Source organism: Oncorhynchus keta, unplaced genomic scaffold (assembly GCF_023373465.1).
Source record: "Oncorhynchus keta strain PuntledgeMale-10-30-2019 unplaced genomic scaffold, Oket_V2 Un_scaffold_5833_pilon_pilon, whole genome shotgun sequence".
Classification (NCBI taxonomy): domain Eukaryota; kingdom Metazoa; phylum Chordata; class Actinopteri; order Salmoniformes; family Salmonidae; genus Oncorhynchus; species Oncorhynchus keta.
The window spans coordinates 33,944-57,500 of NW_026290967.1; the positions used below are offsets into that span (position 1 = coordinate 33,944).

At 46.4% G+C, this 23,557-nt stretch overlaps 1 pseudogene; it reads left to right on the forward strand.

Annotated features, from left to right (window-relative positions):
* Nucleotides 1-823: 823 nt before the first annotated feature.
* The window catches only part of LOC127929221 (puratrophin-1-like), a 99,474-nt pseudogene continuing 76,740 nt past the window's right edge, over nucleotides 824-23,557 (forward strand).

A 23,557-nucleotide genomic window follows, 5' to 3' on the forward strand; every position in this document is an offset into this window, starting at 1 on the left:
CTCCCTCTCTCTCCCTCCATGCCTCTTTCCCTCCCTCCATGCCTCTCTCCTCCCTCCATGCCTCTCCCTCCATGCCTCTCTCCCTCCCTCCATGCCTCTCTCCCTCCCTCCATGCCTCTCTCCCTCCCTCCATGCCTCTCTCTCTCCCTCCATGCCTCTCTCCCTCCCTCCATGCCTCTCTCTCTCCCTCCATGCCTCTCTCCCTCCCTCCATGCCTCTCTCCCTCCCCCATGCCTCTCTCCTCCCTCCATGCCTCTCTCCCTCCCTCCATGCCTCTCTCCCTCCCTCCATGCCTCTCTCTCTCCCTCCATGCCTCTCTCTCTCCCTCCATGCCTCCCTCCCTCTCTCCCTCCCTCTCTCCCTCCCTCTCTCCCTCCATGCCTCTTTCCCTCCCTCCATGCCTCTCTCCCTCTCTCCATGCCTCTCTCTCTCCCTCCATGCCTCTCTCCCTCCCTCCATGCCTCTCTCCCTCCCTCCATGCCTCTCTCCCTCCCTCCATGCCTCTCTCCCTCCCTCCATGCCTCTCTCTCTCCCTCCATGCCTCTCTCCCTCCCTCCTCCATGCCTCTCTCCCTCCCTCCATGCCTCTCTCCCTCCCTCCATGCCTCTCTCCCTCCATGCCTCTCTCCCTCCATGCCTCTCTCTCTCCCTCCATGCCTCTCTCCCTCCCTCCCTGCCTCTCTCTCTCCCTCCCTGCCTCTCTCTCTCCCTCCATGCCTCTCTCCCTCCCTCCATGCCTCTCTCTCTCCCTCTCTTTTTCCTTGCTTTCGCTGAAGTGTCTTTGTAGTGGCAGCGACAGAGTCCTCCCCTCCCTCCTCCCTCTTACCCCCCTCCTCCCCCTCTCTGCCTGTCATGCAGTTGCTGGGACAAGCCCATCTGGTATTTAGCCTACCATTTGCCTGTGAATAGGAGTTAGGGGAGGGGGAGGAGGTTTGGGGACGGGACAGGGGGAGGCAGGGCAGAGTCTGCCTGGGCAACAGGGGCTCAGTGTGTCTCTCAGGATCTCAGTGAGAGGTTGGCGTCAGGACAGGCTGCTAGCGTCAGTGAGAGGTTGGTGGTTGGTTAGCTTCCCGGCACGGCCTGTTAGAATGACTGCTGCAGCTGCCTGCTCCACACAGGAACCCACCGACACGGGACAGACTGAGGTAGGACACCAGACACTATACACACTACAACACACACACACTACAGACTGAGGTAGGACACCAGACACTATACACACTACAACACACACACACTACAGACTGAGGTAGGACACCAGACACTATACACACTACAACACACACACACAGGACAGACTGAGGTAGGACAGACTGAGACTATACACACTACAACACACACACACTACAACACACACACACTACAGACTGAGGTAGGACACAGAGACTATACACATTACAACACACACACACTACAGACTGAAGTAGGACAGACTGAGGTAGGACAGACTGAGACTACCCAACACACAGGACAGACTGAGGTAGGACAGACTGAGGTAGGACAGACTGAGACTACCCAACACACAGGGCAGACTGAGGTAGGACAGACTGAGGTAGGACAGACTGAGACTACCCAACACACAGGACGGACTGAGGTAGGACAGACTGAGGTAGGACAGACTGAGACTACCCAACACACAGGACAGACAGACTGAGACTACCCAACACACAGGACAGACTGAGGTAGGACAGACTGAGGTAGGACAGACTGAGGTAGGACAGACTGAGACTACCCAACACACACGACAGACTGAGGTAGGACAGACTGAGACTACCCACACACAGGACAGACTGAGGTAGGACAGACTGAGGTAGGACAGACTGAGACTACCCAACACACAGGACAGACTGAGGTAGGACAGACTGAGGTAGGACAGACTGAGGTAGGACAGACTGAGACTACCCAACACACAGGACGGACTGAGGTAGGACAGACTGAGGTAGGACAGACTGAGACTACCCAACACACAGGACAGACTGAGGTAGGACAGACTGAGGTAGGACAGACTGAGACTACCCAACACACAGGACAGACTGAGGTAGGACAGACTGAGGTAGGACAGACTGAGGTAGGACAGACTGAGACTACCCAACACACAGGACAGACTGAGGTAGGACAGACTGAGGTAGGACAGACTGAGACTACCCAACACACAGGACAGACAGACTGAGACTACCCAACACACAGGACAGACTGAGGTAGGACAGACTGAGGTAGGACAGACACAGGACTACCCAACACACAGGACAGACAGACTGAGACTACCCAACACACAGGACAGACTGAGGTAGGACAGACTGAGGTAGGACAGACTGAGGTAGGACAGACTGAGACTACCCAACACACAGGACAGACTGAGGTAGGACAGACTGAGACTACCCAACACACAGGACGGACTGAGGTAGGACAGACTGAGGTAGGACAGACTGAGGTAGGACAGACTGAGACTACCCAACACACAGGACAGACAGACTGAGACTACCCAACACACAGGACAGACTGAGGTAGGACAGACTGAGGTGGACAGACTGAGGTAGGACAGACTGAGACTTGTTTTAACTAACACACAGGACGGACTGAGGTAGGACAGACTGAGGTAGGACAGACTGAGACTACCCAACACACAGGACAGACAGACTGAGACTACCCAACACACAGGACAGACTGAGGTAGGACAGACTGAGGTAGGACAGACTGAGGTAGGACAGACTGAGACTACCCAACACACAGGACAGACTGAGGTAGGACAGACTGAGACTACCCAACACACAGGACAGACTGAGGTGGACAGACTGAGGTAGGACAGACTGAGACTACCCAACACACAGGACATACTGACGGTAGGACAGACTCTAGGACAGACTGAGACTACCCAACACACAGGACGGACTGAGGTAGGACAGACTGAGGTAGGACAGACTGAGACTACCCACACACAGGACAGACAGACTGAGACTACCCACACACAGGACAGACTGAGGTAGGACAGACTGAGACTACCCAACACACAGGACAGACTGAGGTAGGACAGACTGAGACTACCCAACACACCGACGACTGTTGGCTCTGCCGGGGACAGACTGAGGTATGGACAGACTGAGACTACCTAACACACAGGACAGACTGAGGTAGGACAGACTGAGACTACCCAACACACAGGACAGACAGACTGAGACTACACACACACAGGACAGACTGAGGTAGGACAGACTGAGGTAGGACAGACTGAGGTAGGACAGACTGAGTTGTTTTAGACTGAGACTACCCAACACACAGGACAGACTGAGGTAGGACAGACTGAATGTAGGACAGACTGAGGTAGGACAGACTGAGGTAGGACAGACTGAGATAGGACAGACTGAGACTACCCAACACACAGGGGAAGAGAAGGGAGGCGGGAAGAGGGGTTTAGGAAGAGGTTGTGGTTGGACCACCTGCCTCAGGACACAGTAATGTAAATGGCGCCCAAGAGCCAACCCCTCTCTGTACCCCGCTACCCTAAACCTAGGGAACGAGAATGAGTGGGCTCGGGTGACTAGTTTGACTGTGTTGTGGTTTCTAGCATGCTGCCTTGAAAGGTTTGGATTCCAAGTTGACTTGTTGTGGGGTGAGAGTGTACCCTCTTCTAATGGAAGGACGGTTGTTTTAACTCTACTTGTTGGCTCTGCCGGGGTGTGTTGGCTCTGCCGGGGTGTGTTGGCTGCCGGGGTGTGTGTCTGTACCCTCTTCTAAATGTGTCTGTACCCTCTTCTAATGGAAACGGTTGTTTTAACTCTACTTGTTGGCTCTGCCGGGGGTGTGTTGGCTCTGCCGGGGGTGTGTGTCTGTACCCTCTTCTAATGAAGGGGTTGTTTTAACTCTACTTGTCTCTACTTGTTGGCTCTGCCGGGTGTGTGTAAACACTGCCAATGAAAGGGGTACTTGGTGGCTCTGCCAATGAAAGGTGTGTTGGCTCTGCCGCCCAATGGGTTGTTGGCTCTGCCAATGTGCTTGTCTGTAAACCCTCTTCTAATGAAAGGACGGTTGTTAAAACTCACTACTTGTCTCTACTTGTAAACTCTGCCCAATGAAAGGCTGTGTTGGTAAACACCGTCCAATGAAAGGCTCTGCCAATGAAAGGGTGTGTTGGTAAACTCTGCCAATGAAAGGGTGTGTTGGCTCTGCCAATGGGTGTGTGTCTGTACCTCTTCTAATGAAAGGCGGTTGTTTTAACTCACTTGTTGGCTCTGCCGGGGTGTGAGAGTGTAACCTCTTCTAATGGAGAGAACGGTTGTAAACAACTCACTGACTCGTCTCTACTTGTTGGCTCTGCCAATGAAAGGTGTGAGAGTGTAAACACTCTTCAATGGAGAAAGGTTGTTTTAACTCACTACTTGTCTCTACTTGTTGGCTCTGCGTGTGTCTTTGTGGGGTGTTTTCTGTGGAGCTGAACAGCTATTCCGTTTTATTAGTTGTATGTTACACTTGGTAAACACCGTCCAATGAAAGGCTTACTTGGTAAACACCGTCCAATGAAAGGCTTACTTGGTAAACACCGTCCAATGAAAGGCTTACTTACAGGTTCCTTCTGGACAATACAACAACAATAAGAATAAACAATAAGAGAAGAATATGAACATGAAGTAAATGGCTCAGTAGCTCAAACCGTCACCAGGAACCTCTGGGTGGCTTTGGCTTGAATGGAGAGACCACTAACTAACTGACTCCTACTTCCATCCCCCTCTCCCTTCCCCCCTCTTCCCCTCTCCTCTCCCTCCCCCTCTCCCTTCCCCCCCTCTTCCCCTCTCCTCTCCCTCCCCTCTCCCTTCCCCCCCCTCTTCCCCTCTCCTCTCCCTACCCCCCTCTCTTCCCCTCTCCTCTCCTCTCCCTATCCCCCCTCTTCCCCTCTCCTCTCCCTTCCCTCCCTCTTCCCCTCTCCTCTCCCTTCCCCCCCTCTTCCCCTCTCCTCTCCCCACATATCTCCCCCTCTTCCCCTCTCCTCTCCCCACATATCCCCCCTCTTCCCCTCTCCTCTCCCTACCCCCTCTCTTCCCCTCTCCTCTCCCTCTTCCCCTCTCCTCTCCCTCTCCCCCTTCCCTCTCCTCTCCCTCCCCCTTCTTCCCCTCTCCTCTCCCTACCCCTTCTTCCCCTCTCCTCTCCCTACCCCCCTCTCTTCCCCCCTCCTCTCCTCTCCCTCTTCCCCTCTCCTCTCCCTCTCCCCCTCTCCCTACCCCCCTCTTCCTCTCCCTCTCCCTTCCCCCTCTTCCCCTCTCCCTTCTCTTCCCCTCTCCCTTGCCACCTCCTCTCCCTCCCCTCTCTTCCCCTCTCCTCTCCTACCCCCTCTCTTCCCCTCTCTTCCCCTCTCCTCTCCCTTCTCCCCCCCTCTCTACACAGCACTGTGTAACACTTGTGAATGTTAGTTCTCGGTGTGAATTGCAGGGTGAGGAGAAGGGGTGTTTGTTTGAGGGATCTAGTGTTAGCTATTGGGGGTGTGCTGCACATTTCCCCTTTTACTGAATAGCAGTCAAGCTGAGTCTACCAATGGATTAGCACTTAGTGGAAAAACACTTGTACTGACTATCCTAAGTACCTCTATAAGCTAGCCTCAGGCTACTGCTTTATATAGGATAGCACTACTACTATTAGCCTCAGGGCTAACAGGTTGTAGGAGGGGACTACTGCTTTATATAGGATAGCATTACTACTATTAGCCTCAGGGCTAACAGGTTGTAGGAGGGGACTACTGCTTTATATAGGATAGCATTACTACTATTGTCCTCAGGGCTAACATGTTGTAGGAGGGGACTACTGCTTTATATAGGATAGCACTACTACTATTAGCCTCAGGGCTAACATGTTGTAGGAGGGGACTACTGCTTTATATAGGATAGCATTACTACTATTAGCCTCAGGGCTAACAGGTTGTAGGAGGGGACTACTGCTTTATATAGGATAGCACTACTACTATTAGCCTCAGGGCTAACAGGAGGATACTACTGCTTTATATAGGATAGCATTACTACTATTAGCCTCAGGGCTAACAGGTTGTAGGAGGGGACTACTGCTTTACATAGGATAGCACTACTACTATTAGCCTCAGGGCTAACAGGAGGATACTACTGCTTTATATAGGATAGCATTACTACTATTAGCCTCAGGCTAACATGTTGTAGGAGGGGACTACTGCTTTGTATAGGATAGCACTACTACTATTAGCCTCAGGGCTAACATGTTGTAGGAGGGGACTACTGCTTTATATAGGATAGCATTACTACTATTAGCCTCAGGGCTAACAGGTTGTAGGAGGGGACTACTGCTTTATATAGGATAGCATTACTACTATTAGCCTCAGGGCTAACAGGTTGTAGGAGGGGACTACTGCTTTATATAGGATAGCATTACTACTATTAGCCTCAGGGCTAACAGGTTGTAGGAGGGGACTACTGCTTTATATAGGATAGCATTACTACTATTAGCCTCAGGGCTAACAGGTTGTAGGAGGGGACTACTGCTTTATATAGGATAGCACTACTACTATTAGCCTCAGGGCTAACGGGTTTTAGGAGGGGACTACTGCTTTATATAGGATAGCATTACTACTATTAGCCTCAGGGCTAACAGGTTGTAGGAGGGGACTACTGCTTTATATAGGATAGCATTACTACTATTAGCCTCAGGGCTAACAGGTTGTAGGAGGGGACAACTGCTTTATATAGGATAGCATTACTACTATTAGCCTCAGGGCTAACTATTAGACCTGCTTTATATAGGGCTAACAGGGCATTACTACTATTACTAACAGGGAGGGGACTACTGCTTTATATAGGATAGCATTACTACTATTAGCCTCAGGGCTAACAGGTTGTAGGAGGGGACTACTGCTTTATATAGGATAGCATTACTACTATTAGCCTCAGGGCTAACAGGTTGTAGGAGGGGACTACTGCTTTATATAGGATAGCATTACTACTATTAGCCTCAGGGCTAACAGGTTGTAGGAGGGGACTACTGCTTTATATAGGATAGCATTACTACTATTAGCCTCAGGGCTAACAGGTTGTAGGAGGGGACTACTGCTTTATATAGGATAGCATTACTACTATTAGCCTCAGGGCTAACAGGTTGTAGGAGGGGACTACTGCTTTATATAGGATAGCATTACTACTATTAGCCTCAGGGCTAACAGGTTGTAGGAGGGGACTACTGCTTTATATAGGATAGCATTACTACTATTAGCCTCAGGGCTAACAGGTTGTAGGAGGGGACTACTGCTTTATATAGGATAGCATTACTACTATTAGCCTCAGGGCTAACAGGTTGTAGGAGGGGACTACTGCTTTATATAGGATAGCATTACTACTATTAGCCTCAGGGCTAACAGGTTGTAGGAGGGGACTACTGCTTTATATAGGATAGCATTACTACTATTAGCCTCAGGGCTAACAGGTTGTAGGAGGGGACTACTGCTTTATATAGGATAGCATTACTACTATTAGCCTCAGGGCTAACAGGTTGTAGGAGGGGACTACTGCTTTATATAGGATAGCATTACTACTATTAGCCTCAGGGCTAACAGGTTGTAGGAGGGGACTACTGCTTTATATAGGATAGCATTACTACTATTAGCCTCAGGGCTAACAGGTTGTAGGAGGGGACTACTGCTTTATATAGGATAGCATTACTACTATTAGCCTCAGGGCTAACAGGTTGTAGGAGGGGACTACTGCTTTATATAGGATAGCATTACTACTATTAGCCTCAGGGCTAACAGGTTGTAGGAGGGGACTACTGCTTTATATAGGATAGCATTACTACTATTAGCCTCAGGGCTAACAGGTTGTAGGAGGACTACTGCTTTATATAGGATAGCATTACTACTATTAGCCTCAGGGCTAACAGGTTGGAGGAGGGGACTACTGCTTTATATAGGATAGCATTACTACTATTAGCCTCAGGGCTAACAGGTTGTAGGAGGGGACTACTGCTTTATATAGGATAGCATTACTACTATTAGCCTCAGGGCTAACAGGTTGTAGGAGGGGACTACTGCTTTATATAGGATAGCATTACTACTATTAGCCTCAGGGCTAACAGGTTGTAGGAGGGGACTACTGCTTTATATAGGATAGCATTACTACTATTAGCCTCAGGGCTAACAGGTTGTAGGAGGGGACTACTGCTTTATATAGGATAGCATTACTACTATTAGCCTCAGGCATTACTACTATTAGCCTCCGGGCTAACAGGTTGTAGGAGGGGACTACTGCTTTATATAGGATAGCATTACTACTATTAGCCTCAGGGCTAACAGGTTGTAGGAGGGGACTACTGCTTTATATAGGATAGCATTACTACTATTAGCCTCAGGGCTAACAGGTTGTAGGAGGGGACTACTGCTTTATATAGGATAGCATTACTACTATTAGCCTCAGGGCTAACAGGTTGTAGGAGGGGACTACTGCTTTATATAGGATAGCATTACTATTACAGGGCTAACATTAGCCTCAGGGCTAACAGGTTGTAGGGAGGGGACTACTGCTTTATATAGGATAGCATTACTACTATTAGCCTCAGGGCTAACAGGTTGTAGGAGGGGACTACTGCTTTATATAGGATAGCATTACTACTATTAGCCTCAGGGCTAACAGGTTGTAGGAGGGGACTACTGCTTTATATAGGATAGCATTACTACTATTAGCCTCAGGGCTAACAGGTTGTAGGAGGGGACTACTGCTTTATATAGGATAGCATTACTACTATTAGCCTCAGGGCTAACAGGTTGTAGGAGGGGACTACTGCTTTATATAGGATAGCATTACTACTATTAGCCTCAGGGCTAACAGGTTGTAGGAGGGGACTACTGCTTTATATAGGATAGCATTACTACTATTAGCCTCAGGGCTAACAGGTTGTAGGAGGGGACTACTGCTTTATATAGGATAGCATTACTACTATTAGCCTCAGGGCTAACAGGTTGTAGGAGGGGACTACTGCTTTATATAGGATAGCATTACTACTATTAGCCTCAGGGCTAACAGGTTGTAGGAGGGGACTACTGCTTTATATAGGATAGCATTAGCATTATTACTTGTAGGAGGGGACTACTGCTATTAACCTCAGGGCTAACAGGTTGTAGGAGGACTACTGCTTTATATAGGATAGCATTACTACTATTAGCCTCAGGGCTAACAGGTTGTAGGAGGGGACTACTGCTTTATATAGGATAGCATTACTACTATTAGCCTCAGGGCTAACAGGTTGTAGGAGGGGACTACTGCTTTATATAGATAGCATTACTACTATTAGCCTCAGGGCTAACAGGTTGTAGGAGGGGACTACTGCTTTATATAGGATAGCATTACTACTATTAGCCTCAGGGCTAACAGGTTGTAGGAGGGGACTACTGCTTTATATAGATAGCATTACTACTATTAGCCTCAGGCTAACAGGTTGTGGGAGGACTACTGCTTTATATAGGATAGCATTACTACTATTAGCCTCAGGGCTAACAGGTTGCAGGAGGGGACTACTGCTTTATATAGGATAGCATTACTACTATTAGCCTCAGGGCTAACAGGTTGTAGGACAGGGACTACTGCTTTATATAGGATAGACACATTACTACTATTAGCCTCAGGGCATTTAACATTTAGGTTGTAGGAGGGGACTACTGCTTTGTGATAGCATTACTACTATTAGCCTCAGGGCTAACAGGTTGTAGGAGGACTACTGCATAGGATGGAACAGCCTTTGCCTCATCTAAACAGGTTGGGGGGGAGAAGGGGACATATGATGAAGTGTTGATTACTTGTACTTCACCCTTACTTACTATCCTAGGTATTCCACAGGGCAGGTGTCAGATCAGTTGTTGTCATGGTTGAGAGAATGAGAGAGACTCTTGTGTATCAACTGATCAGATCAGTTGTTACATGGTCATTGTGTCCTCAGGAGATATAGACAGAGTCCTTTTCTTCTTTTGTGTTTTATGGGGATGCAAACAAAGGTCCCTTATTAGATGTCATGTGACTTGTCCCCTGTCAGTCTAGACTTGGGACTATGGTGTCCCACAGGTTTGTGTTCATGGAGATATGTGGAGATATCAGACAGGGTCCCACAGGTTATTGTGTCCTCAAGAGATATCAGAAGTGTCCCACAGGACAGGCTCTATTGTGTCCTCAGCAGAGATATCACTTTAGCCCAGGTGTCCCACAGGACAGGGTTACTTGTGTCCTCAGCAGAGATATCAGACTAGGTGTCCCACAGGACAGGGTTGTTGTGTCCTCAGCAGAGATATCAGATGAGGTGTCCCACAGTTATTGTGTCCTCAGCAGAGATATCAGACTAGGTGTCCCACAGGACAGGGTTATTGTGTCCTCAGCAGAGATATCAGACTAGGTGTCCCACAGGACAGGGTTATTGTGTCCTCAGCAGAGATATCAGACTAGGTGTCCCACAGGACAGGGTTATTGTGTCCTCAGCAGAGATATCAGACTAGGTGTCCCACAGGACAGGGTTATTGTGTCCTCAGCAGAGATATGGGTAGGTGTCCTACTTTAGGACAGGGTTATTGTGTCCTCAGCAGAGATATCAGACTAGGTGTCCCACAGGACAGGGTTATTGTGTCCTCAGCAGCACTACTTTATAACAGGGCCCTATGGTAGTGCACTACTTTAGACCAGGGCCCTATGGTAGTGCACTACTTTAGACCAGGTCCCTATGGTAGTGCACTACTTTAGCCCAGGGCCCTATGGTAGTGCACTACTTTAGACCAGGGCCTATGGTAGTGCACTACTTTAGACCAGGGCACTATGGTAGTGCACTACTTTGGACCAGAGTATGGTACACTACTTTAGACCAGGGCACTATGGTAGTGCACTACTTTAGACCAGGGACCTATGGTAGTGCACTACTTTAGACCAGGCCCTATGGTAGTGCACTACTTTAGACCAGGACCCTATGGTAGTGCACTACTTTAGACCAGGGACCTATGGTAGTGCACTACTTTAGACCAGGGCACTATGGTAGTGCACTACTTTAGACCAGGGACCTATGGTAGTGCACTACTTTAGACCAGGGCCCTATGGTAGTGCACTACTTTAGACCAGGACCCTATGGTAGTGCACTACTTTAAACCAGGGACCTATGGTAGTGCACTACTTTAGACCAGGGCCCTATGGTAGTGCACTACTTTAGACCAGGACCCTATGGTAGTGCACTACTTTAGACCAGGGCCCTATGGTAGTGCACTACTTTAGACCAGGGCCCTATGGTAGTGCACTACTTTAGACCAGGGCCCTATGGTAGTGCACTACTTTAGACCAGGGCCCTATGGTAGTGACCATATACTTTAGACCAGGGACCTATGGTAGTGCACTACTTTAGCCCAGGGCCCATGGGGGGTACTGCACTACTTTAGACCAGGGACCTATGGTAGTGCACTACTTTAGACCAGGACCCTATGGTAGTGCAGTACTTTAGACCAGGGCCCTATGGTAGTGCATTACTTTAGACCAGGGCCCTATGGTAGTGCACTACTTTAGACCAGGGCCATATGGTAGTGTTTATTACTACTTTAGATCAGGGCATTATGGTAGTGCACTACTTTAGACCAGGGCACTATGGTAAGTGCACTACTTTAGACCAGGGACCTATGGTAGTGCACTACTTTAGACCAGGGACCTTAGGGGAATATCTGGTGTCATTTGGGACACAACCCCTCAACAGAAAGTGGGACAACGCCTGTTCCCCTTTCATCTTTGGGGGTTCCTTCCCTTCTTCCTGAACCCCAGGGGAGGGTGAGCTGCATGACCTTCTGATCATCCTGCTTGACTGGACCCGAGCCCCCGCCCCCCCCACCTCCCCGAGGGGACACTGTCCCTCCGCCCCCTGGTCAGACCCCCAAACACAGTTGTTACATGCTAATGATAGCATAGCTGCTAGTGTTTATTACATGCTAATGATAGCATAATCATAGCTATGATAGCTAGCTAGATGCTAGTGTTTATTACATACTAATGATAGCATAGCTGCTAGTGTTTATTACATGCTAATGATAGCATAGTGTTTATTTCATACTAATGATAGCATAGCTGCTAGTGTTTATTACATGCTAATGATAGCATAGCTGCTAGTGTTTATTACATACTAATGATAGCATAACTGCTAGTGTTTATTACATACTAATGATAGCATAACTGCTAGTGTTTATTACATGCTAATGATAGCATAACTGCTAGTGTTTATTTTATTACATACTAATGATAGCATTGCTGCTAGTGTTTATTACATACTAATGATAGCATAGCTGCTAGTGTTTATTACATACTAATGATAGCATAGCTGCTAGTGTTTATTACATACTAATGATAGCATAGCTGCTAGTGTTTATTACATACTAATGATAGCATAACTGCTAGTGTTTATTACATACTAATGATAGCATAACTGCTAGTGTTTATTACATACTAATGATAGCATAGCTGCTAGTGTTTATTACATACTAATGATAGCATAGCTGCTAGTGTTTATTACATGCTAATGATAGCATAACTGCTAGTGTTTATTACATACTAATGATAGCATAACTGCTAGTGTTTATTACATACTAATGATAGCATAGCTGCTAGTGTTTATTACATACTAATGATAGCATAGCTGCTAGTGTTTGTTACATGCTAATGATAGCATAGCTGCTAGTGTTTATTACATACTAATGATAGCATAACTGCTAGTGTTTATTACATACTAATGATAGCATAACTGCTAGTGTTTATTACATACTAATGATAGCATAGCTGCTAGTGTTTATTACATACTAATGATAGCATAGCTGCTAGTGTTTATTACATGCTAATGATAGCATAGCTGCTAGTGTTTATTACATACTAATGATAGCATAACTGCTAGTGTTTATTACATACTAATGATAGCATAGCTGCTAGTGTTTATTACATACTAATGATAGCATAGCTGCTAGTGTTTATTACATACTAATGATAGCATAGCTGCTAGTGTTTATTACATACTAATGATAGCATAGCTGCTAGTGTTTATTACATACTAATGATAGCATAACTGCTAGTGTTTATTACATACTAATGATAGCATAGCTGCTAGTGTTTATTACATGCTAATGATAGCATAGCTGCTAGTGTTTATTACATACTAATGATAGCATAGCTGCTAGTGTTTATTACATACTAATGATAGCATAGCTGCTAGTGTTTAATACATGCTAATGATAGCATAACTGATAGTGTTTATTACATACTAATGATAGCATAGCTGCTAGTGTTTATTACATACTAATGATAGCATAACTGCTAGTGTTTATTACATACTAATGATAGCATAACTGCTAGTGTTTATTACATACTAATGATAGCATAGCTGCTAGTGTTTATTACATACTAATGATAGCATAGCTGCTAGTGTTTATTACATACTAATGATAGCATAGCTGCTAGTGTTTATTACATACTAATGATAGCATAGCTGCTAGTTGTTGAGCAGTCCTACTCTGTGTCCTCTAGTGTCAGAGAAGCTCTGATTTATTCATAATGTGCTTTACTAATTCTACGCCTTCAACTTCACTTCAAACATCTAATTCTTCAACATGAAAAACAGTCTTCTTGCTTAACGAGGTTTTCGGGTGTCTGACTGATCTAATAACCTCTGATTGATATTCCATGGATGTGTCTGTTCCATTGAAAAGGGTTGTGATGAGATGCTAAGTGGGATCCATGTGAATGCCTTAGGGGGTTCATTGACATGTCTGTGTGTCACTGTGGGCTCTCTGTATAATGTGATGAGTCAAACACACATGGAAACAGACCCGGTGTTATTAATTAGGCCTCGGTCCTAATGATAGCATAGCTCCTCCCAGACCCAGTTAACGGGAGTTTTTACCACACGCGGTTCTTGTGTGTGTGTGTGTGTGTGTGTGTGTGTGTGTGTGTGTCAGAGAAGTGTGTGTGTGAAAACAGTGTGTGTGTGTGTGTGTGGATGTGTCTGTGTGTGATGTGTGATCCATGTGTGTGGGGGTTCATTGACATGTGTGTGTCACTGTGGGTGTCAAACACACACGGAAACAGACCTGGTGTTATTAATTGTGTCCTCCTCTCCAGACCCCAGAGTGTGTGTGTGTGTCAAACACACACGGAAACAGAGTTTTCGTGTGTGTGTGTAATGGCTGAGTGCTCATCATACTGATGGTCATACTGATATACTCTGACCACTCAGTCAGCTCTGTCCCTGACGCTACCCAGCTACCGTTCACCAGGCTGTGTGTTCCCAGGGCCCGCAGAACACACACACACTACTTATTAACATTAACACACACACAGAGTGCACACACTACTTACACAACACACACACACACACACACAGAGTGCACACACACACACAGATAGAACGTACACACACACAGTACATATGTAGACACACACACACACACACACACACACACACACACACACACACACACACACACACACACACACACACACACACACACACAGTGCCGGAGGGGGCAGCCCATCACTGACACAGTAACAGTATTGACAGATTCAGACTGACACAGTGACACATAGAATCTACAAACACTCTCCTCTGACTGGATTCTAGAACAGGGTTCCATGGTAACGGAACTGGAGTACACAGGACTAGTAGAGGAAGGAACTGGAGTACACAGGACTAGTAAACAGGACTAGTAGAGGAAGGAACTGGAGTAAACAGGACTAGTAGAGGAAGGAACTGGAGTAAACAGGACTAGTAGAGGAAGGAACTGGAGTAAACAGGACTAGTAGAGGAAGGAACTGGAGTAAACAGGACTAGTAGAGGAAGGAACTGGAGTAAACAGGACTAGTAGAGGAAGGAACTGGAGTAAACAGGACTAGTAGAGGAAGGAACTGGAGTAAACAGGACTAGTAGAGGAAGGAACTGGAGTAAACAGGACTAGTAGAGGAAGGAACTGGAGTAAACAGGACTAGTAGAGGAAGGAACTGGAGTAAACAGGACTAGTAGAGGAAGGAACTGGAGTAAACAGGACTAGTAGAGGAAGGAACTGGAGTAAACAGGACTAGTAGAGGAAGGAACTGGAGTAAACAGGACTAGTAGAGGAAGGAACTGGAGTACACAGGACTAGTAAACAGGACTAGTAGAGGAAGGAACTGGAGTAAACAGGACTAGTAGAGGAAGGAACTGGAGTAAACAGGACTAGTAAACAGGACTAGTAGAGGAAGGAACTGGAGTAAACAGGACTAGTAGAGGAAGGAACTGGAGTAAACAGGACTAGTAGAGGAAGGAACTGGAGTAAACAGGACTAGTAAACAGGACTAGTAGAGGAAGGAACTGGAGTAAACAGGACTAGTAGAGGAAGGAACTGGAGTAAACAGGACTAGTAAACAGGACTAGTAGAGGAAGGAACTGGAGTAAACAGGACTAGTAGAGGAAGGAACTGGAGTAAACAGGACTAGTAAACAGGACTAGTAGAGGAAGGAACTGGAGTAAACAGGACTAGTAAAGGAAGGAACTAGTAAACAGGACTAGTAGAGGAAGGAACTGGAGTAAACAGGACTAGTAAACAGGACTAGTAGAGGAAGGAACTGGAGTAAACAGGACTAGTAGAGGAAGGAACTGGAGTAAACAGGACTAGTAAACAGGACTAGTAGAGGAAGGAACTGGAGTAAACAGGACTAGTAGAGGAAGGAACTGGAGTAAACAGGACTAGTAGAGGAAGGAACTGGAGTAAACAGGACTAGTAGAGGAAGGAACTGGAGTAAACAGGACTAGTAGAGGAAGGAACTGGAGTAAACAGGACTAGTAGAGGAAGGAACTGGAGTACACAGGACTAGTAAACAGGACTAGTAGAGGAAGGAACTGGAGTAAAGTAAACAGGACTAGTAGAGGAAGGAACTGGAGTAAACAGGACTAGTAGAGGAAGGAACTGGAGTAAACAGGACTAGTAGAGGAAGGAACTGGAGTAAACAGGACTAGTAGAGGAAGGAACTGGAGTACACAGGACTAGTAAACAGGACTAGTAGAGGAAGGAACTGGAGTAAACAGGACTAGTAGAGGAAGGAACTGGAGTAAACAGGACTAGTAGAGGAAGGAACTAAACAGGACTAGTAAACAGGACTAGTAGAGGAAGGAACTGGAGTAAACAGGACTAGTAGAGGAAGGAACTGGAGTACACAGGACTAGTAAACAGGACTAGTAGAGGAAGGAACTGGAGTAAACAGGACTAGTAGAGGAAGGAACTGGAGTAAACAGGACTAGTAGAGGAAGGAACTGGAGTAAACAGGACTAGTAGAGGAAGGAACTGGAGTAAACAGGACTAGTAAACAGGACTAGTAGAGGAAGGAACTGGAGTACACAGGACTAGTAGAGGAAGGAACTGGAGTAAACAGGACTAGTAGAGGAAGGAACTGTACACAGGACTAGTAAACAGGACTAGTAGAGGAAGGAACTGGAGTACACAGGACTAGTAGAGGAAGGAACTGGAGTACACAGGACTAGTAAACAGGACTAGTAGAGGAAGGAACTGGAGTAAACAGGACTAGTAGAGGAAGGAACTGGAGTAAACAGGACTAGTAGAGGAAGGAACTGGAGTACACAGGACTAGTAAACAGGACTAGTAAACAGGACTAGTAGAGGAAGGAACTGGAGTAAACAGGACTAGTAGAGGAAGGAACTGGAGTAAACAGGACTAGTAGAGGAAGGAACTGGAGTACACAGGACTAGTAGAGGAAGGAACTGGAGTACACAGGACTAGTAAACAGGACTAGTAGAGGAAGGAACTGGAGTAAACAGGACTAGTAAACAGGACTAGTAAAGGAAGGAACTGGAGTACACAGGACTAGTAGAGGAAGGAACTGGAGTACACAGGACTAGTAGAGGAAGGAACTGGAGTAAACAGGACTAGTAGAGGAAGGAACTGGAGTACACAGGACTAGTAAACAGGACTAGTAGAGGAAGGAACTGGAGTAAACAGGACTAGTAAACAGGACTAGTAGAGGAAGGAACTGGAGTACACAGGACTAGTAAACAGGACTAGTAGAGGAAGGAACTGGAGTACACAGGACTAGTAAACAGGACTAGTAGAGGAAGGAACTGGAGTAAACAGGACTAGTAGAGGAAGGAACTGGAGTACACAGGACTAGTAGAGGAAGGAACTGGAGTAAACAGGACTAGTAAACAGGACTAGTAGAGGAAGGAACTGGAGTACACAGGACTAGTAGAGGAAGGAACTGGAGTACACAGGACTAGTAAACAGGACTAGTAGAGGAAGGAACTGGAGTAAACAGGACTAGTAAACAGGACTAGTAGAGGAAGGAACTGGAGTAAACAGGACTAGTAGAGGAAGGAACTGGAGTAAACAGGACTAGTAGAGGAAGGAACTGGAGTAAACAGGACTAGTAGAGGAAGGAACTGGAGTAAACAGGACTAGTAAACAGGACTAGTAGAGGAAGGAACTGGAGTAAACAGGACTAGTAAACAGGACTAGTAGAGGAAGGAACTGGAGTAAACAGGACTAGTAAACAGGACTAGTAGAGGAAGGAACTGGAGTAAACAGGACTAGTAGAGGAAGGAACTGGAGTACACAGGACTAGTAAACAGGACTAGTAGAGGAAGGAACTGGAGTACACAGGACTAGTAAACAGGACTAGTAAAGGAAGGAACTGGAGTAAACAGGACTAGTAGAGGAAGGAACTGGAGTAAACAGGACTAGTAGAGGAAGGAACTGGAGTAAACAGGACTAGTAAACAGGACTAGTAGAGGAAGGAACTGGAGTACACAGGACTAGTAAACAGGACTAGTAGAGGAAGGAACTGGAGTACACAGGACTAGTAAACAGGACTAGTAGAGGAAGGAACTGGACTAGTAAACAGGACTAGTAGAGGAAGGAACTGGAGTACACAGGACTAGTAAACAGGACTAGTAAACAGGACTAGTAGAGGAAGGAACTGGAGTAAACAGGACTAGTAAACAGGACTAGTAGAGGAAGGAACTGGAGTAAACAGGACTAGTAAACAGGACTAGTAGAGGAAGGAACTGGAGTAAACAGGACTAGTAGAGGAAGGAACTGGAGTACACAGGACTAGTAAACAGGACTAGTAGAGGAAGGAACTGGAGTAAACAGGACTAGTAGAGGAAGGAACTGGAGTAAACAGGACTAGTAGAGGAAGGAACTGGAGTACACAGGACTAGTAAACAGGACTAGTAGAGGAAGGAACTGGAGTAAACAGGACTAGTAGAGGAAGGAACTGGAGTACACAGGACTAGTAAACAGGACTAGTAGAGGAAGGAACTGGAGTAAACAGGACTAGTAGAGGAAGGAACTGGAGTAAACAGGACTAGTAGAGGAAGGAACTGGAGTAAACAGGACTAGTAGAGGAAGGAACTGGAGTAAACAGGACTAGTAGAGGAAGGAACTGGAGTAAACAGGACTAGTAGAGGAAGGAACTGGAGTAAACAGGACTAGTAGAGGAAGGAACTGGAGTAAACAGGACTAGTAGAGGAAGGAACTGGAGTAAACAGGACTAGTAGAGGAAGGAACTGGAGTACACAGGACTAGTAAACAGGACTAGTAGAGGAAGGAACTGGAGTACACAGGACTAGTAGAGGAAGGAACTGGAGTACACAGGACTAGTAAACAGGACTAGTAGAGGAAGGAACTGGAGTAAACAGGACTAGTAGAGGAAGGAACTGGAGTACACAGGACTAGTAAACAGGACTAGTAAACAGGACTAGTAGAGGAAGGAACTGGAGTAAACAGGACTAGTAAACAGGACTAGTAGAGGAAGGAACTGGAGTAAACAGGACTAGTAAACAGGACTAGTAGAGGAAGGAACTGGAGTAAACAGGACTAGTAGAGGAAGGAACTGGAGTACACAGGACTAGTAAACAGGACTAGTAGAGGAAGGAACTGGAGTACACAGGACTAGTAAACAGGACTAGTAGAGGAAGGAACTGGAGTACACAGGACTAGTAGAGGAAGGAACTGGAGTAAACAGGACTAGTAGAGGAAGGAACTGGAGTAAACAGGACTAGTAGAGGAAGGAACTGGAGTACACAGGACTAGTAGAGGAAGGAACTGGAGTACACAGGACTAGTAGAGGAAGGAACTGGAGTAAACAGGACTAGTAGAGGAAGGAACTGGAGTAAACAGGACTAGTAGAGGAAGGAACTGGAGTACACAGGACTAGTAGAGGAAGGAACTGGAGTACACAGGACTAGTAAACAGGACTAGTAGAGGAAGGAACTGGAGTACACAGGACTAGTAGAGGAAGGAACTGGAGTACACAGGACTAGTAGAGGAAGGAACTGGAGTAAACAGGACTAGTAGAGGAAGGAACTGGAGTAAACAGGACTAGTAGAGGAAGGAACTGGAGTACACAGGACTAGTAAACAGGACTAGTAGAGGAAGGAACTGGAGTAAACAGGACTAGTAGAGGAAGGAACTGGAGTACACAGGACTAGTAAACAGGACTAGTAGAGGAAGGAACTGGAGTAAACAGGACTAGTAGAGGAAGGAACTGGAGTAAACAGGACTAGTAAACAGGACTAGTAAACAGGACTAGTAGAGGAAGGAACTGGAGTAAACAGGACTAGTAAACAGGACTAGTAGAGGAAGGAACTGGAGTACACAGGACTAGTAAACAGGACTAGTAGAGGAAGGAACTGGAGTAAACAGGACTAGTAGAGGAAGGAACTGGAGTACACAGGACTAGTAAACAGGACTAGTAGAGGAAGGAACTGGAGTACACAGGACTAGTAAACAGGACTAGTAGAGGAAGGAACTGGAGTAAACAGGACTAGTAGAGGAAGGAACTGGAGTACACAGGACTAGTAAACAGGACTAGTAGAGGAAGGAACTGGAGTAAACAGGACTAGTAGAGGAAGGAACTGGAGTACACAGGACTAGTAGAGGAAGGAACTGGAGTACACAGGACTAGTAAACAGGACTAGTAGAGGAAGGAACTGGAGTAAACAGGACTAGTAGAGGAAGGAACTGGAGTACACAGGACTAGTACACAGGACTAGTAGAGGAAGGAACTGGAGTACACAGGACTAGTAAACAGGACTAGTAAACAGGACTAGTAAACAGGACTAGTAGAGGAAGGAACTGGAGTAAACAGGACTAGTAGAGGAAGGAACTGGAGTAAACAGGACTAGTAGAGGAAGGAACTGGAGTAAACAGGACTAGTAAACAGGACTAGTAGAGGAAGGAACTGGAGTAAACAGGACTAGTAGAGGAAGGAACTGGAGTACACAGGACTAGTAAACAGGACTAGTAGAGGAAGGAACTGGAGTAAACAGGACTAGTAGAGGAAGGAACTGGAGTAAACAGGACTAGTAGAGGAAGGAACTGGAGTAAACAGGACTAGTAGAGGAAGGAACTGGAACAGGACTAGTAAACAGGACTAGTAGAGGAAGGAACTGGAGTAAACAGGACTAGTAGAGGAAGGAACTGGAGTAAACAGGACTAGTAGAGGAAGGAACTGGAGTACACAGGACTAGTAGAGGAAGGAACTGGAGTACACAGGACTAGTAGAGGAAGGAACTGGAGTAAACAGGACTAGTAGAGGAAGGAACTGGAGTAAACAGGACTAGTAAACAGGACTAGTAGAGGAAGGAACTGGAGTAAACAGGACTAGTAAACAGGACTAGTAGAGGAAGGAACTGGAGTAAACAGGACTAGTAGAGGAAGGAACTGGAGTACACAGGACTAGTAAACAGGACTAGTAGAGGAAGGAACTGGAGTAAACAGGACTAGTAGAGGAAGGAACTGGAGTAAACAGGACTAGTAGAGGAAGGAACTGGAGTAAACAGGACTAGTAAACAGGACTAGTAGAGGAAGGAACTGGAGTAAACAGGACTAGTAGAGGAAGGAACTGGAGTAAACAGGACTAGTAGAGGAAGGAACTGGAGTAAACAGGACTAGTAGAGGAAGGAACTGGAGTACACAGGACTAGTAAACAGGACTAGTAGAGGAAGGAACTGGAGTACACAGGACTAGTAAACAGGACTAGTAGAGGAAGGAACTGGAGTAAACAGGACTAGTAGAGGAAGGAACTGGAGTACACAGGACTAGTAGAGGAAGGAACTGGAGTACACAGGACTAGTAAACAGGACTAGTAGAGGAAGGAACTGGAGTAAACAGGACTAGTAGAGGAAGGAACTGGAGTACACAGGACTAGTAGAGGAAGGAACTGGAGTACACAGGACTAGTAGAGGAAGGAACTGGAGTAAACAGGACTAGTAGAGGAAGGAACTGGAGTACACAGGACTAGTAGAGGAAGGAACTGGAGTACACAGGACTAGTAGAGGAAGGAACTGGAGTAAACAGGACTAGTAGAGGAAGGAACTGGAGTACACAGGACTAGTAGAGGAAGGAACTGGAGTACACAGGACTAGTAAACAGGACTAGTAGAGGAAGGAACTGGAGTAAACAGAACTAGTAAACAGGACTAGTAGAGGAAGGAACTGGAGTACACAGGACTAATAGAGGAAGGAACTGGAGTAAACAGGACTAGTAAACAGGACTAGTAGAGGAAGGAACTGGAGTAAACAGGACTAGTAGAGGAAGGAACTGGAGTAAACAGGACTAGTAGAGGAAGGAACTGGAGTACACAGGACTAGTAGAGGAAGGAACTGGAGTAAACAGGACTAGTAGAGGAAGGAACTGGAGTACACAGGACTAGTAGAGGAAGGAACTGGAGTAAACAGGACTAGTAGAGGAAGGAACTGGAGTACACAGGACTAGTAAACAGGACTAGTAGAGGAAGGAACTGGAGTAAACAGGACTAGTAAACAGGACTAGTAAAGGAAGGAACTGGAGTACACAGGACTAGTAGAGGAAGGAACTGGAGTACACAGGACTAGTAGAGGAAGGAACTGGAGTACACAGGACTAGTAGAGGAAGGAACTGGAGTACACAGGACTAGTAAACAGGACTAGTAGAGGAAGGAACTGGAGTAAACAGGACTAGTAGAGGAAGGAACTGGAGTACACAGGACTAGTAAACAGGACTAGTAGAGGAAGGAACTGGAGTAAACAGGACTAGTAGAGGAAGGAACTGGAGTACACAGGACTAGTAAACAGGACTAGTAGAGGAAGGAACTGGAGTAAACAGGACTAGTAAACAGGACTAGTAGAGGAAGGAACTGGAGTAAACAGGACTAGTAAACAGGACTAGTAGAGGAAGGAACTGGAGTAAACAGGACTAGTAGAGGAAGGAACTGGAGTACACAGGACTAGTAAACAGGACTAGTAGAGGAAGGAACTGGAGTAAACAGGACTAGTAGAGGAAGGAACTGGAGTACACAGGACTAGTAAACAGGACTAGTAGAGGAAGGAACTGGAGTAAACAGGACTAGTAAACAGGACTAGTAGAGGAAGGAACTGGAGTAAACAGGACTAGTAGAGGAAGGAACTGGAGTAAACAGGACTAGTAGAGGAAGGAACTGGAGTACACAGGACTAGTAGAGGAAGGAACTGGAGTAAACAGGACTAGTAGAGGAAGGAACTGGAGTAAACAGGACTAGTAAACAGGACTAGTAGAGGAAGGAACTGGAGTACACAGGACTAGTAGAGGAAGGAACTGGAGTAAACAGGACTAGTAGAGGAAGGAACTGGAGTACACAGGACTAGTAGAGGAAGGAACTGGAGTAAACAGGACTAGTAGAGGAAGGAACTGGAGTACACAGGACTAGTAGAGGAAGGAACTGGAGTAAACAGGACTAGTAGAGGAAGGAACTGGAGTACACAGGACTAGTAGAGGAAGGAACTGGAGTACACAGGACTAGTAGAGGAAGGAACTGGAGTACACAGGACTAGTAAACAGGACTAGTAGAGGAAGGAACTGGAGTAAACAGGACTAGTAAACAGGACTAGTAGAGGAAGGAACTGGAGTAAACAGGACTAGTAGAGGAAGGAACTGGAGTAAACAGGACTAGTAGAGGAAGGAACTGGAGTACACAGGACTAGTAGAGGAAGGAACTGGAGTACACAGGACTAGTAAACAGGACTAGTAGAGGAAGGAACTGGAGTAAACAGGACTAGTAGAGGAAGGAACTGGAGTACACAGGACTAGTAAACAGGACTAGTAGAGGAAGGAACTGGAGTAAACAGGACTAGTAGAGGAAGGAACTGGAGTACACAGGACTAGTAAACAGGACTAGTAGAGGAAGGAACTGGAGTAAACAGGACTAGTAAACAGGACTAGTAGAGGAAGGAACTGGAGTAAACAGGACTAGTAAACAGGACTAGTAGAGGAAGGAACTGGAGTAAACAGGACTAGTAGAGGAAGGAACTGGAGTACACAGGACTAGTAAACAGGACTAGTAGAGGAAGGAACTGGAGTAACAGGACTAGTAAACAGGACTAGTAGAGGAAGGAACTGGAGTAAACAGGACTAGTAGAGGAAGGAACTGGAGTAAACAGGACTAGTAGAGGAAGGAACTGGAGTACACAGGACTAGTAAACAGGACTAGTAGAGGAAGGAACTGGAGTAAACAGGACTAGTAGAGGAAGGAACTGGAGTACACAGGACTAGTAAACAGGACTAGTAGAGG